This window comes from Terrapene carolina, unplaced genomic scaffold (genome assembly GCF_002925995.2).
Source record: "Terrapene carolina triunguis isolate 2854851 unplaced genomic scaffold, T_m_triunguis-2.0 Scaffold84, whole genome shotgun sequence".
Classification (NCBI taxonomy): Eukaryota; Metazoa; Chordata; order Testudines; family Emydidae; genus Terrapene; species Terrapene triunguis.
The window spans coordinates 24035563-24043312 of record NW_020664435.1 but is presented as its reverse complement, the minus strand read 5'-3'; positions in this window follow the sequence as shown (position 1 = coordinate 24043312).

Here is a 7750-nt window from a genome sequence, read left to right as displayed (position 1 = left end):
GGACTTGCCTGGCATGACAAAATCCATGGCTGGTGCAGAACCGCCATGGCTGTCTACTTCACCTCTATCCGTTTGCCTCCCTCCCTTCCTAAACATAGTGGGCATGTTAAGAAGGGGTTATCAACTGGTGATTCCCAGGTCTGATGGGAGGCATTACTAATGAAGCATAAATTAGAGCAACCCTGAGGCTGCTCAAACATTCACCGGGGCTGAACTGCCTTTGGCAACCCTGCAGAATGGGGGAAAGCAATGGGGGTAGAGAGCCATGTCACTGGGCTGCTGGCCTCCTCAAGGGAAGTCAGGGCCCCATCTATCTATGATGGGTTTCTCTAAGGTGAGTGAGTCTATCTTGGGTCACCTGCATGTAATTAACTGCCTAGGTGGCTGGTTGGCAGCTAATTGACTAATGAACATCTGGACCTGATAAAAGACACCAGGTGGTGATGGGAGGGTGCTTTTAGGGAAAGGAGCCTTATGGTAAAAGGCATTTAGGAAGGTATCTCTCAGATAGCTGCAGGAAGTCTAGCTGGTAACGGGCTGTGTACTGCTGAGAGAAGAGCTTCAGCAGGTAGGAAGGCTCTGCAGGGGCCCTGGCTCTAGGAAAGGAATCCAGGTTGAGAGTGCATTGTGGGTAAAGGGCTTGGATGCGGGATTGAAACTCAGATGGCATCTGCTCCCTGCTAAGAACCCTGGGTGAAGATTCCTTGTGTTTGTGTGGAACTATCACTTAATAAGTGGGAGAGGATGTGTGGTTTTTTAAAAAAATACATAATAGCTTTAATTGAGGAGATTAAGACAGAGTGTATGTGCAGCACCACAACGGGCTAAAAGGGTGCATGTCGGGCTGGCACATGCCTCTGAAAAACCATCTTTGCCCTGGACCCAAGAATTGGCCCATCTGTTCAGCACCTTCTCACCCTAAGAGAGGCTACAGGAGTTGCTATTGTTCTAATAGGATTCTTGGAAGCATCAGTCCCATTTTTAAATATTGTTATAACTTTTTTTACTGTGCTGGAAATCTTGTTTCTCTCTACCATGGCATTATGCATGATGTGGTGGTTATAAATTAAAATGTAGACTAGTGTGACCACAGACTTTAAAAAAAATATAAAAGAGTACTCCAGAATCTGGTGTACTACAGCCATACTAACAGAGGTTAGAAATAATTCTCATGAAAGCAAACTCTTGGTTTTTTCGAAATTGCTCTTGAACACAGATTTAAACATTAGTGGATAGTTGGCAAGTTAAAGTAAACTAAAGATGTGAACAGGTTGCTTCTGGTCCTAAGAATTTACCTCATGAACAAAAACTGTTAAAATCAAAGGCCATCTGGTTATTAAGCAGGAAATAGTACCACATTATTTTTCACAGTTGGGGAATAACTTCTAGTACCTGACGCTTGCTGCTGCACAAGCTGCTTGCATCTAGTGCCCTCCAGCAATGCTTAGTAAAGGGCTGCAATAAAAGAGATAGAACTCTGTCCTAAGTACAGAGGGGATTCTTTGTTTAATATGCTGGGCACATGCAAGCCTTGATTACACTTGAGGAAAATTCCTACTGTGGGTTCAACTGAATTGGTGGGAACCTTACTGCAAGTAGGCTCTGGCCACTACTTATCTTTCTACTGTTAAACTGATTTAGCTACAGTGCCTCTGGGAAGTCTTCAAAAGTGGCAGGGGCCCAAGCTGCAGTGAGAGGCATTGTGACCAGGTGCATGGATTAGCAACGCTGCTCAAATTTGGCCCAGCCTTCCTTCTGTCACTGAGGGACAGCTGGGCCTGAGTCAGTGCGGTTGTGACCTTGTGTGAAGGGTCACAACAACACTACTCAATTTTGGTCTTTCTGCACCTCCATTATGAGGGAGGGATGGCCAGGTCAAGGGAAGGGACTCTGCCATTACACCACCTAACTCTGGTCAGGGCCAAGGAATTTGGGTTCTCAAAAGCATGCGTGTGTGGAAAAGATCCCTTTGCACCTGCCTGGGCTCTCATGCTCATGTTTATCTAACATCCTGGCAAAAATGCCAGAAGCCTACAGAGCCTTTCCTACACTAGGGCTTCCACCATTTTGAATGCTGGTTAAATTGAATCCATGCTAGCACTAGTGGGGGTTTTGAAGACTCCCTCTTTTAACCCTGGCCACAGACTGTCAGGTTCTCCCTCTCTAACTCTCTCTGTTATGCAGTTTCACTCTGTAGGATCAACCTGAATCTTGTCCAGATCAGACAGACTTATATCTAAATGGATTGCTGACTATACTATATGCTTTTCCACATTTAAAATGTTAACAGTTAAATGATTTGACTATTCTAGGTTATCCTGACTACTCTAAACTAGGAATATACACACACAGGGGGTTTAAAATATCTTAACAGTAGAACAAATAATACTCAAGTGATGGTGTCCAAAGAGTCACTTATTTTATCTCATTGGCCTGTCATCAGGAAGGTCTGTAGTTAAGTCCTTGGGGGTTCAGAAATCATCAGTGTTGCTGTCTGTGGGTCTTCTTGTGGAGAAATGTCATCCTCATCATCATCCTCCTTTTGACTGGCCTTAGGCTGTGTCTGACCTCTGAGGATTCATATGTGAAGCATTTTGTGTTTGTAGAACTGCTATTCCTGGGGAAGTGATTAAAGTGCCTTGGACATAGGCTACTGCATGACAGTGGGGGTCAAATAGTGTAATCAATTTCCCTTCTTTCCTCTGATGGACTAGTGCAGGGTCACTGCTGTTAATATTAAATTGTGATGCTTGACTTTCTTGCTCAGCGTGTTGCTTCTCTTTAAGCCTGTGTCAATGTTATGCAATGATTCTCTATAATTCCAGAGAAACTTGCATAGCATCTATTCTCAGGACCTCCCCTGTACTGTAGAAATAAATATGGCTTGATGTAGAATTTTCAGGAACTGTTCAGCCTCCATATTTGCCCAGGGCCAATAGGGAGTGACTTCCGTCCCCCATCCCTCTAGGGTAGGAGCCCAGAGACTAGGCAAAGCCTGCACTTCTGGCTGAACATTGGTGACTTTCATATCTATATGTACAGCACTGCAGCTATACCAATACAGCTGCACCATTGCGGTGCTTCTGGTGAAGATGCTCTATGCCAACAGGAGAGTTCTCTCCTGTTGGCATAATAAAACCATCTCTGCGAGTGGCAGAAGCTATGTCGGTGGGAGAAGCCCTAAGTGATGGATAACTCAGATGTCCTTTTTTCCCCCTTATGTTACTCAAAGTTCATTGTCTCTGCCTCAAGACCCAGGAAAGCTTCCTAGGGTGTAGATTCTGTCCCCCAGCGTCATCACCCTTGCTTGTTTAGCTAGATGGCTTTGTTTACTTTAGAGGTAAATGTATTTTCATTGTCCTCTGCCTGTAGCCAAACCAGTCATACATGTTTCTTTGTCTAGGGCAGGCTGAGTTTATGCTCTGCCTCCAAAAAAATTGACATATTTCCAGCACTCATTATGCACAACCAGTACCTACATCATCAGTGTGTCACCAGTTTACACATAATACTTTACATGACACCTTTGGTGTGTATATATATATGTGTGTGTGTGTGCTGGGGCAATGAGTGTGTCAGACCTGATGTGAGTTACAGTATAGGGGGGCCCTCTTCCAGTCAGCATTGAGGGTCACAGGGCATTACTCTAGGGGAAACAAAAGCCAAAGCAGAGGACGACATCTGCCACCTCACTGGCTGAAAGGTCCAGAATGAATCCTAATTCTTATAAAGGGATCTTTAATTCCTGAATTTGATATATATATACTTCATCCCCCAAAACAAAGCTCCTATAAGCCCTGTGATAGACTGTATTGATTGCATTTTTCCAGCTTGAATGTAGGGGGTTTCACTTTTCCTGAAACCCTTCATTTTGCAAGCATGAGATCATTCGAGAATCTTCACTGCAGACTTAGCTCTGGAGGTAACCATGGCCAGTTTCCCTAGAACCACTGGGGAAGTCTAAAGAAGTGTAGATTTAAGCATTACCATAGTCTGGACAGCAAGTACAATACAGCTGAAACTTCACTACCTTTAGTCCTGTGTGGATTACTAGGAAGTGGGGAAATGAGTGCAGGAGTTGGTAGCACAGCCAAGGAACTGGAAATTACTCTCCCTACTCCAATCTTGGAATCATAGAAATGTACGCCTGGAGAGGACCTTGACAGGTCATCTAGTCCAGTCCCCTGCAGTGAGACAGGACTAAGTATTATCTAGAACATCCCTGACGAGGTGTTTGTCTGTCCTGTTCTTGAAAACCTCTAGTGACAGATTCCACAACCTCCCTAGATAACTCGTTCCAGTGCTTAACTACCCTTACGGTTAGGAAGTTTTTCCTAATGTCTAACCTAAATCTCCCTGGCTGCAATGTAAGCCCATTACTACTTGTCCCCTCCTCAGTGGATAAGGAGAACAATTTAGCCCCCTCATTTTTCTAACCGCTTTCATATGCCAAGATTATCCTGTTTCCCACTCAGTCTTTTTATCTCCTGATGAAACAAACCCAATTTTTCAATCTTTCCTCATAGGTCATATTTTCTAGACACTTTATTGCTCTCCTCAGGACTTTCTCCAATTTGTCCACATCTTTTGCAGAACTAGATACAGTACTCCAGTTGGGGCCTTATCAGTGTTGAGTAGAGTGGAAGAATTACTTCTTGTCTTGCTTACAACACTCCTGCTAATACATCCCAGAATGTTGTTTGTGGTTTTATTTTTTTGAAACATTATTACATTGTTGACTCACAGTTTGTGATCCACTATAACCCCCACATGCTTTTCATCAGTACTCCTTCCAAGGCAGTTATTTCCCATTTGGTATTTGTGCAGTTGATTATTCCTTCCAAAATGTAGTACTTTGCATTTGTCTCTATTGAATTTCATCCTACTTATTTCAGACCATTTCTGCAGTTTGTCAAGATCATTTTGAATTCTAATCCTGTTCTCCAAAGTGCTTGCAACCGCTCCCAGCGTGGTATTTTGTACAGAAACCCAATGGAAAAATCTCAGTGTTTTGTTTTTGAAGGCTGGCAATCAAATCCACTAGCGTTCACCAAAGATGATGTAACTGGAGGAATGTCTAAGTTCTGGGAAGCTTCATCCCACAGTGTATAAGGCCTGCAAGTATGCAGTATCTTTGTTTCCCTTTTTTCTCCTTTAAGGGAGGCAGAGTTTTCAGCTTGTTTACCTTAGACATATCAGGAATGTCAATGTTGATTTCCTCTGGGTTTGCTGGAGTGCTTGTGATGGCTCGGATGTATATTTTTAGCTTTTCTACCTTAATTGTAGGGGTGGGGTTTTTCCTTTCTTCAAAATAATAATTAGTCATTATTTAAATATTAAGGCCCAGATTCCCTGAGTGTCACAACACCTAACTTTTAGGCACCTAGAAAATCACAGGAACAACACTGTGATCCACAGAGCCTGAGTTAGGTGCCTAGGCTCCGTATACAATGAATGGGGAGAGACAGGTGCCTTAGAAAGCAACCCACAAAGCCATCGTGCTAGGTGGGGAGCTGCCTAAGCTAGTCAATGGGAGATGCTGATGAGAGGGGTGTGTTAAGCCCTGCACTTTTTTCAGAATTTGGAGCCTAAATCTGGGCTGCAGGGAGGCATCTATCTCAGCTTATGATTTGTGAACTGAGGGAAGATGGGTGTCTGGCTGCCTAAAATTGTGGATTGGGATTGATCTGGTGGACATGGTCGGAGACCGCCTAACTCCATCACACAGTCAGTGTGGGTGAGCAGGAAGAAGAGAAGCTCCCATATAACCTTTAGCCTGGTGCATTTACAGCACTCGCCCAGGATGTGGCAGATGCCTGGTTCAAGTACCTCCATTACCCCTCCTCCACCCGATAAGAAAGGGCTTGAACCACTAGCCCCAGAAATGGGAAGGGGGGGTCAGGATCATGCCCCCCAACTTTTTAACAAAAGAAACGTATGCGCTGTGGGGAAAAAACATGATCATACTACTAAAGGCCAAGATGCACTATGGGATCGGATTGGATGCATTCCTAGATATCCACTGCCATCCTTGATAATCACGTGATCAAAATAGCACTGTTTACATTTTTTACTCAATAGATATCATACTGCTTTTATCTACTACAGCCTGTTGATGGTGTTAGGTGTGAAAGGTTGGATCACCGAACCCCCACTTGGGAACTGCCAACTGATGTGCCAAGACTACTTCTGCCCCTGCTTTCCCTGCCAGCTTGGGACTCCAGCACCCTGTCTTGTTGAGCCAGACACGCCAGTCTGCTCTAACACAGACCCAGGGTCTGAACCACATCCCCCAAAGCTGCAGACTTAACTGAAAGCAACTTAAGAAGTGTTCCTGTCTTTAACACTCAGATGCCCAACTCCCAATGGGGTCCAAACCCCAAATAAAGCTATTTTACCCTGTATAAAGCTTATACAGGGTAAACTCCTAAATTTTTCGCCCTCTATAACACTTATAGAGAGCGATACAGAGCTGTTCTTCCCCCCGGTATTAATACATACTCTGGATTAATTAATAAGTAAAAAGTGATTTTATTAAATACAGAAAGTAGGATTTAATTGGTTCCAAGTAGTGACAGACAGAACAAAGTAAATTACCAAACAACATAAAACAAAACACACAAGTGGAAGCCTAATACAGTAATAACACTGGATGCAGATAAAATTTCACCCTCAGATGTTTCAATAAGTTTCTTTCACAGAATGGACGCCTTCCTAGTCTGGGCACAATCCTTTCCCCTGGTACAGCCCTTGTTCCAGCTCAGGTGGTAGCTTGGGGATTTCTCATGATGGCTGCCCCCTTTGTTCCATTCCACCCACTTGTATATCTTTGGCACAAGGTGGGAATCTTTTGTCTCTCTGGGTCTCCCCCCTCCCCCCCTTCTAAATGGAAAAGCACCAGGTTAAGATGGATTCCAGTTCAGGTGACATGATCACATGTCACTGTAAGACTTCATTACCCACTTGCCAGCACACATGTATACAGGAAGACTTGCAAGTAAAATGGAGCCATCTACAGTCAATTGTCCTGGTTAATGGGAGCCATCAAGATTCCAAACCACCATTAATGGCCCACACTTTGCATAACTACAATAGGACCTCAGTTATATTTCATATTTCTAGTTTCAGATACAAGTGATACATTTATACAAATAGGATGACCACACTCAGTAGATTATAAGCTTTGTAATGATACCACACGAGACATTTTGCATGAAGCATATCTCAGTTACATTATATTTACACTCATTAGCATATTTTCATGAAATCATATAGAGTGCACATCACATTAGGTTTTCTACAAATATAAATTTTATTTTTTTTAAATAAAACATTAGGAAAAAAATATTTTACATGGTAGCTTTATATGGGGACATGTTTACTTCCCTTCAAAGTTGGTGGTTGTTGACTTTTTCCAAGGAGATTTACAATTTAGGATTACAATTGTTAAAATATGCATTATATATAAACAAGGATGATTTGATTGTGATGTTCCAGAACAGCATGTTACAGTTTAATAATAACAGTGCACTATTATTAGTGGAGTATACACAGTAAAATGATAAATGAAAGTGAAGTGGAAAAATAAAATGCAGTCCCGATTGTTTAGAACTAAAATTGTCTTTTGTTTGTTTGTACTAGAATTATGATGTGTAATGTGGCTACATTTTGTATTCTGGTTATGTTACATTTGTACTCTGCAGGATATTAAGTAGTAGTTTAATTTCCCCACCACTTTGGCTTTGACCCC